The sequence below is a fragment of the Peromyscus eremicus genome, chromosome 5 (genome assembly GCF_949786415.1).
Source record: "Peromyscus eremicus chromosome 5, PerEre_H2_v1, whole genome shotgun sequence".
Taxonomy (NCBI): Eukaryota; Metazoa; Chordata; class Mammalia; order Rodentia; family Cricetidae; genus Peromyscus; species Peromyscus eremicus.
The window spans coordinates 33665998-33674768 of NC_081420.1; positions in this window are offsets into that span (position 1 = coordinate 33665998).

An 8771-nucleotide genomic window follows, 5' to 3' on the forward strand; every position below is an offset into this window, starting at 1 on the left:
GTGTTCATGGGGATGTGCTTCACAGCTACCAAATATGAAAACTACCCTAGAGTCCATGGTATCCTCACACAAACAAAATGAATACATACAACAGAGTGCTGTACTGCCCTGAAAATGAGTGAAATCCTGATATGTTACAATGCAGATGAGCCCCCCCCCCCCCATTCATTCACCTGTTTGTGCTGAGGACTGAACCCAGGGCCTTGCACATGCTCAGCACGCACTCTACCATTGAGCTATGTCCTCAGCCTCAGGGAAACCTTGACCACATACTTATTGAAATAAACGAGATACAGAAGTTCAAATACTGCGTGAGTCAGCTCATCTGGGTTTCCTAGAATAGAGATTGTCAGTGGCAGATGGGAGGAGTAAGGGAGAGTTACAACGTATGAACACAGAGGGTTTCTGTCAGGGAGGTGGGAAAGTGTTACCATGAGACAGGACTGAAAATTAGACTAAGAAATAATCTAGTCTTGGTTATAAAGACTTTGGATGCTGAAGATTTAGCTCAGTGGGTAGACTGTTTGCCAAGCATTCACAAAGCCCTGGGTTTGGTTCCTAGCCCTGCACAGACTGGGTATAGTGCATTCCTTGAATACTAGCATTCGAGGTGGAGGCAGGAGGATCAAAAGTACAAGGTCGTTTTTGGCTACATATCAAATTCAAGGTTTGAGCTGCATGAAAGCTTGTAAAACAGGGCTGATGAGATGGATCAGCCAGTAAGGGCACCTGCCACCAAATCTGACCTGAGTTCAATCCCTGGGACTCACAGGAAGGGGAGAGAGAATTGACTTCTGCAAGCTGTCTTTTTACTTCCACATGGACGGCATTACACGTGTGTGCTTCCCTTTCCCCCAGAACACATTAAATAAACAAACAAACAAATAAATAAATAAATAAACATATATTATTGGAGCCAGCAAAACAAAACAGCAGCAATAACAACAGAAACCCAGAATTTTGGTACTATGCTAAGAAATAGACTTCGTGCAATAGCCAAGGAAGAGTTATTGTTTGTGTTGGCTGCAGAACAAGAGGTCCCCATTTGGTAAGCTAAGCAGTGACAGTATGACAATGCTGCTTCTCTCATTTGTACTCCAGGTCAATGAGCATCTTTCACTTTACACTTCTAGAACCATACAACAAGGTATTGCTTCCTTGGGATCCTTGAAGCAAGGCCTAGAATGAGTTAAATCCCTACCTTTGGTCTCATTCCTTTGTCCACAGCCAAGTTGTGGCCATTTTCAGAAGGGCTGTAGGCCAGCCTCAGATCAGCCAGGTGTTAGTGGTCCCTGTTCTTAATGTTATGGCTGACACTGGCATCACTAGTGACTCTGGTTCCATCTGTCTTGGGATTGGCACTGTAATGCAGAGACAGAAGTGGATGTGTGGATCGCATTATTCTTTTCATTAAGAAAGTGCCTCAGTGAGACACACGCCCATCATTGTCATTCAGCATCTTATCCTCACCTAATCTTTCTTTTGGCACTTCCACACAGAATGGTTCTGAGAGCCTAGCAACTTTATCCTTCCAGCACCTGCTACCTTCTCCACTCACCTACAGTGATTTAAAGGATTGACTCCATCATTCTGTGTCTCAAATTGTTACCACACCTGTTCTTTGTCCTGAATAAACAGATATGAATGCTTACCAAAAAAGTTATCCATGGTAACTCTCTTGGGATACGATTGTAGAAAGCAGATGTTCTTGGTGTTTTGTTTCAGTGGTGGTGGTGGTGGTAGTATGTGTGTGTGTGTGTGTGTGTGTGTGTGTGTGTGTGTGTGTATTCATATGTAGGTGTGGGTACATGTATGTGCTCATACATGTGGAGGCTAGCAATCAACCTCAGGTGTTATTCCCCAGGAGCTGGCCACCATTTTTTCAGACAAGGTCTCTCACTGGGTCCTAAGGCTTGCTGATTATACTAGGCTGACTGGCCAGACGCCCGCAGGCATCCTTCTGTCTTCATCTCTTCCAGACTAGGTCACAGGTACCTGGCACCACACCTGATTTTTTTCATGGGTACTGGAGAGGGAACTCGGGGCCTCTTGCAACTGAACCATCTCTGCAGCTCAAACTCTGTTTTGTAACGTTCAGGATAGACAATATCTTAGTTAGGGTTTCTAAGTGCCATGATGAAACACATGACCAGAATCAACACGGGGAGGAAAGGATTTATTTGACTTACATACCCTGAATCACAGTCCATAGAAGGAAACCAAGGCAGGAACTCTAACTAGGTTGGAACCCTGAGGTAGGAACTGATGCAGAGGTCATGGAGGGGTGCTGCTTATTGGCTTGCTCAGTCTGCTCTCTTATAGAATCCAGGACCACCAGTCCCGGGTGGTATTACCCATAATGGACTGGGCCCTCCCCCATCAATCACTAAATAAGAAAATGCTCTACAGGCATGCCTACAGCCCGATCTTTCTTTTTCTTTTTCTTATTATTAAGAGATTTTCTATTCATTCTACATACCAACCACAGATTTCCCTCTCCTCCCTCCTCCTGCCTCCCAGTCTTCCACCCAAACCATCCTCCATTCCCACCTCCAAGGCAGGGTATCCCATGGGGAGTCAGCAGAGCCTGGTACATTCTGTTGAGGCAGGTCCAAGCCCCTCCTCCCTGCACCAAGGCTGCGCAAAGTGTCACACCTTAAGCACTGGGCTCCAAAAAGCCAGTTCATGCACCAGGGATGGGTCCCAATCCCACTGCCTGGGGGCCTTATACCTGTCAGAATGGCTAAGATCAAAAACACTAAAAACAGCTTGTGTTGGAGAGGATGTGGAGCAAGGGGAGTGCAAACTTGTAGAGCCACTTTGGAAATCAGTATGGCGGTTTCTCAGAAAACTGGGAATCAATCTTCTTCAAGAAACAGCTATACCACTCTTGAGCATATACCCAAGGAATGCTCAATCATACCACAAGGACACATGCTCAACTCTGTTCATAACAGCATTATTCGTAATAGCAAGAACCCGGAAGCAACCTAGATGGCCCTCAACTGAAGAATGGATTAAGAAAATGTGGTACATATACACAATGGAGTATTACTCAGCAGAGAAAAAAATGACATCATGAAATTTGCAGGCAAATGGATGGAACTAGGAAATATCATCCTGAGTGAGGTAACCCAGACTCAGAAGGACAACTATGATATGTACTCACTCATAAGTGGATACTAGATGTAAAGCAAAGGATAACCAGATTGCAACCCACAGCTCCAGGGAGGCTAGCTAGCAGGGAGAACCCTGGGAAGGATGCATGAATCACCCAGCGAAGGAGAAATAGATGAGATCTGCAGCCCAATCTTAAGGAAACATTTTCTTAATTGCAGTTTCTTCCTCTCAGATAGCTATAGTTTATGTCAAGTTGACACAAAATTTGCCAGAGCACAGATGGGGTGTTGAATATTTTATCAGAATGCTGTATTAAAAGGAAGCCTTCCCCACAATGGAAGATCTGCTGTGATGGTCACCTTTCACTGCTCCATCTCCCCAGTATTTTTGTTTGTTTGTTTTTAATATCTGATTCTCCAATAATTTTCTTCTCATGTACTCCTTCCAAAGGTAAGGTCTCTGACCCCATCCTTGCAAGATAAAATCTCCAAGCCTTCAATTAAGATCCCTTTTCTTTTTTTTCCCCTCCTAACCAAGACCTTCCAAGGCTTTTGAAGACAGGAAGGTTGAATGTTCTAATCTTAAGCAAAAGTCAGCTGACCACAGGTCTAAGACATTTAATCTTAACAATCTGATTAGATTGCCTAGAGCCATGAAAATGATAAAAGAAGAAGAAGAAGAAGAAGAAGAAGAAGAAGAAGAAGAAGAAGAAGAAGAAGAAGAAGAAGAAGAAAAAGGCTGCAAGAAAATGGAGTGGTCAAAATGGTGCGAATTCAGGTAGAAGAATGTTTTTAATGCTGTCGACTTCCAAATCAAAAAGAAAGTGAGAAGGAAAAGGCAATTTAACAGCAGCTTGCCCTCATGCTATGTGGCAAAGCCAAGCTGTCTATCCAAGGAACCGTTGCAACTCCAATTAATATTAAAAGCAAAACCTGTGGTAACTGAACACTGAAAACACAAACGCAAAGCTGTAAAAAGTCACTACCGGCTGTCTTCTGGTAATCAGCCCTAAACAGCCTCTGTTGCTCTGTAATGTGTCAGGGAACTCAAATTCTCTGCAGTAATGTTTGAAATTCAGTCGAGATTTGAGCTGACTGCAAAGTGATTGCTCTGTCTCGGTGCTTGGGAAAAAATGGGAACTGGCCCATGTCCTTTGGCTTCAGCTAGAACCTGATGTTTCTCAGAAAAGTGGGAGTGGAGAACCTGTAGATCAACACAGAGTAAGGGCAGAGGCTCTCAGAGCTTGTGAGATAGACCACTTACTGCACACAGGGAGCCAGAAGTCAGAAAGACCCAACCAACTTGCTTAAAGCCAGGCCTCTAGTTGAGGGAATTTCTAAGAGAAGATCCCTAAAGCCTGAGCAAAGATCCCAGGAAAGACTAGTTTTGGTGTAGAGATGCTAAAGCATGCCATTTACTTTTCGTAGCCTCACGACTGTATCATGTGACTTATCCATGCCAGGGCAGAGGTTTAAAGAATGAATTAATGGAACAAGAGCTCAACATACACAGACAACAGATGACCAAAGGCATTCGGTGAAGGGCCCAAGGTTTCAGAGGTCTGCTAAAAAATGGAGAAGGGTTCAGCATGGGCTTTGAGAGGAACTGGGATAACTGTTTTTCAAATCAGATATCCATTTGTTGCACCCTTAGGTTTGGGTTCAGAGTGTCCACACATAATGTAATAAACCACTTGGGCTTTCCCTGTGAAACAAAACAAATTGAGCATACCTCAGACGACTGTCACATGTCATCACATTTAGGGTCTTCTAGATCCTATTCTAATGGTTACAGGAGACCTCACACAGATGCTCTGGCATGGTTACAAGTAAATTTCACTTATAAAACATTGGTGCTAAAGAGGAACATGGGACAGAGGTAGAGCTCAGTGGTAGAATGTTGCTTATCGGAGGAAGAGTGCTTGTCTAACATCTATGAGGTTCAGTTCCTACCATCAGGGAGAGAGAGAGGGAGAGACAGACAGACAGACAGACAGAACTTAAATTTTCTTCCTTCTAATTAACAATATTTTATTCATTTGGAGAGAAAAAACTGGATGCCCACATGCTGAAGAATGAAATTACACCCATATCTATCACCTTGCACAAATGCTCAACTTTGCTATTTTGTCTTATCCCAGTCAGAAGGGCCCAAGATGCACCCAACTGGCAGCAGATATGTGGAGGGTGTGGGGAAAGAGGACCCTCACTCACTGTTGCTATGACTGCACCCTGATTCTCTAGGTACTCTGTAAACCAGTGTGGAGAATTCTCAAAAAGCTGAAAAACTAATGATGAACTTTACAAGTAATGGATGGAACTAGAAACTATTACACTGACTAAGGTAACCCAGATACAAAAGTCAAATACTTCATGTTCCCTCTCATCTGTGGGTCCTAACTCCAAATCTTCAGGTATGAGTATATGACCTGGAAGAACCATGGAAACCAAGAAAGTGAAAAGATATCATGGGGAGCACCAGAGAGGAGATTACTAATATACAAATGATCTAAAGGGGGAAATGGGAAAATAGATGTCTTAGTTATGGTTTCTATTGCTGTGAAGAGACACCATAAACCATGCCAACTCTTATAAAGGAAAATGCTTACAGTTCCAAGGTTTAGTCCCTTATTGTCATGGCCAGGAAGCAAGGCAGCGTGCAGGCAGACTTGGTGTTGGAGAAGTAGCTGAGAGTATCTTGACCCGAAGGCAACAGGAAGTGGCCTGTCTCACTAGGCACAGCTTGAGCATATATGAGACCTCACAGCCCACCTGCTCTGTGACACACTTCCTCCAACAAGACCACTCCCTTTGGAGGCCATTTTCTTTCAAACCACCACAATGGAGAAGAAGGCTTTATTTGGGAGAAGGGAGGGATGTTAACACGGAAGGGGTAGATAGGAGGAGGAATAAATAACACTAAGAATGTTTGGAAAAACCTTAAGGAAAGATATTTTTATTTACCTAAAATTGCATATAGCATGCATAAGTGTATATGAATACATCTGTATCTTAAATGAACTTATGCTATGCTACTTGGGCTGACAAATTTTCTACTCAAGAAATAGATCATCAAACAAACAAAAAATAGTTCTAGTCTTGAGAAACCTCTTTTAGAGTTGTTAGTAAGGGAAATCCAAGGACTCTAAAACAACACAGGCTATTGCTGTCACCCTTGGTTGCCCCCAGAAGTTGATGGTAAGTACCTATTGCTGAAGACACCATGTACTTTAGACATGGGACTTGGATGATTCAAGCTGTGTCTGTCCTGACTTATGGCCTGTTCACAGAAGGGAAGTCCTGCCTGGTACTGGAAACTTAGGCAACTATCCAGGGTTAATGAGGTCATGAATCTTAGAGGGGAACCCCCTCCTCCCAGTTTACTAGACCAGCACAGTTCCTAGCTGCATTCTAAACACGTATCCTTATACCCATAGAGAAGTGTAGCCCTCGCCCCTCATCAGAGAAGCTTCGCTTTGAGCCGATGGAGACCATCACAGAAACATACAACTGGTCAAAATACAGAGGACAACCGGTTCTGGGCTGGCAGCCTCTATATATGTACAACACAACCCCTGTACTCAAGGCTCAGGGAACACTGGGAAAGAGGGGGCGGGAAGATTGTAAGAGCCAGAGGACCATGAAGTCTGCTGTGAGAGTATGTCTCTTAGAAATGACATCTAAACACCTAGTAACGACAGCACTCATAGACAAGCTAACATCCAAAGGGTAAATGGAAAGGAGCCCCACCCTTAGACAAAGAACTAGAAGTAACTTAGGGCTGATGAGAAAGGCAGAATTAGTCTTCCCCAGGGATAAGCCCACTAATTGGTTAGCCAATAAGAAGAGGCCAGATCTGAAATCATATGCATATAAGCAACACTAAACAAACCCAGCAAGTTGTATTTATATATTTACAAATATATATTTAACAATAATAATCAAAGAAAACAAGGCCATGAATTTGAGGTGAAGTAAGAAGGGACATAGGAGAGTTTGGAAAGGAGGTAAATAATATTTCAATTAAAATTTATAAGTTATGCTGGCTAATGGTAGCGCAGGCCTTTAATACCAGCACTCAAGAGGCAGAGGCAGGCAGATCTCTGTGAATTTGAGACCTGCCTGGTCTACAGAGCTAGTTCCAGAACAACCAAGGCTACACAAAGAAATCCTGTCTTGAAAAACAAAAACAAAACAAAAAGAAACTTAATTGCTTTTAAAAACTATAGTAAGATCTGAATAGGTACTTCTCAAGCAAAGGCTCACAAACGGCCGAGAAATGGAAATCAAGACTACAGGAGACATCACCTCATGAGAGTTAGAACCTAGGGCACACTGAGTGCTTGGTGAATACTCTACTAAGCCACATCCCTAGATGTCTCTGTCCCAGGTAGAAGAGCTGTCATCAGCAAGACAAAAAAATTAGCAATGCTAGTAAGGATGCAGAGAACTCTTAGACATGTTGGTGGGAATAACAACACAGCCATTACATAAAACAGTACAGCCAGTTGTTTAAAAACTGAAAATAGGACCATCTGATCACACTACTGAGTATATATACAAAGAGTATAAAGTCAGGAAAACAGAAAAAGCCCATGTTTATGGTGGTTCTATTCATATAAGTAAGATGTGATCAACCTGGATGACCATCAGTGGATGAATGGAAAAAAACTGAGCGATCACGATCTCTCTCTCTCTCTCTCTCTCTCTCTCTCTCTCTCTCTCTCTCTCTCTCTCTGTCTCTCTCTCTCTCTCTGTGTGTGTGTGTGTGTATGTGTGTGTGTGTGAGAGAGAGAGAGAGAGAGAGAGAGATCTAAATTGTACCTGCATGTCTATCTACCAGATAGACATACAAGATTCCCTACTACATAATGTGGTATTTTTAAAAAAAATTTATACATAACATAATTCTTTATTGATTCTTTGGGAATTTCACATCATGCACCCCAATCCTGCTCACCTCCCAGCCCCTCCATACCTGCCCCTCACCCCTTTGACATCACCCCCAAAGAAACCCCCACCACCACCAAATTAATTAAAAACCACCTTGCTTCCCCATCTTTCCCATCTCTCCAACACCTCTAAATTCTTCCTAGTGGCACTGGGATCTGCAGTGTGTCACACAGTATATACCCTTTTGTCCAGTCAGTCCTACACACAAATGCTTATTGCAATGAGGCATTGGTCTGATTCAAGGCCTCTGGCACACCATCATCACTAGACACTCACCGAAACACCTTGAACATCCTACTGTTGCCTGGAGTCATGGAGATCACTTGCCTATCATTCCACAGGACCAGTGTCCCTTCATGCACTCCAGCAGGTCATAGATGTGGTAGATGTTAGGGTGGGCCAACCCAAGGCCAGGATGTGTGTCTGGGAGGTAGCTGAGCTGGTCAGTCCAGACCCCTGGGACCACACCGCTCAGGCGAGATGCGGAGCCAGCTCTCCTAGGCCCATGTCATCAGGGCCAGCTCTTCTATACCCATGGTGAGGCCATCTCTCACAAGTGTGGGGGCTAGCTATCCCATGAGGGGTGGGACCAGATCTCCTGTTACAGAATCCAGCAAGGGGCAGGGCCAGCTCAGCACAGCCCTTGAATTTCAACAGGCTTGTTTCCTATGGTCCCCTGTGGTAACACGGGCCATGGAC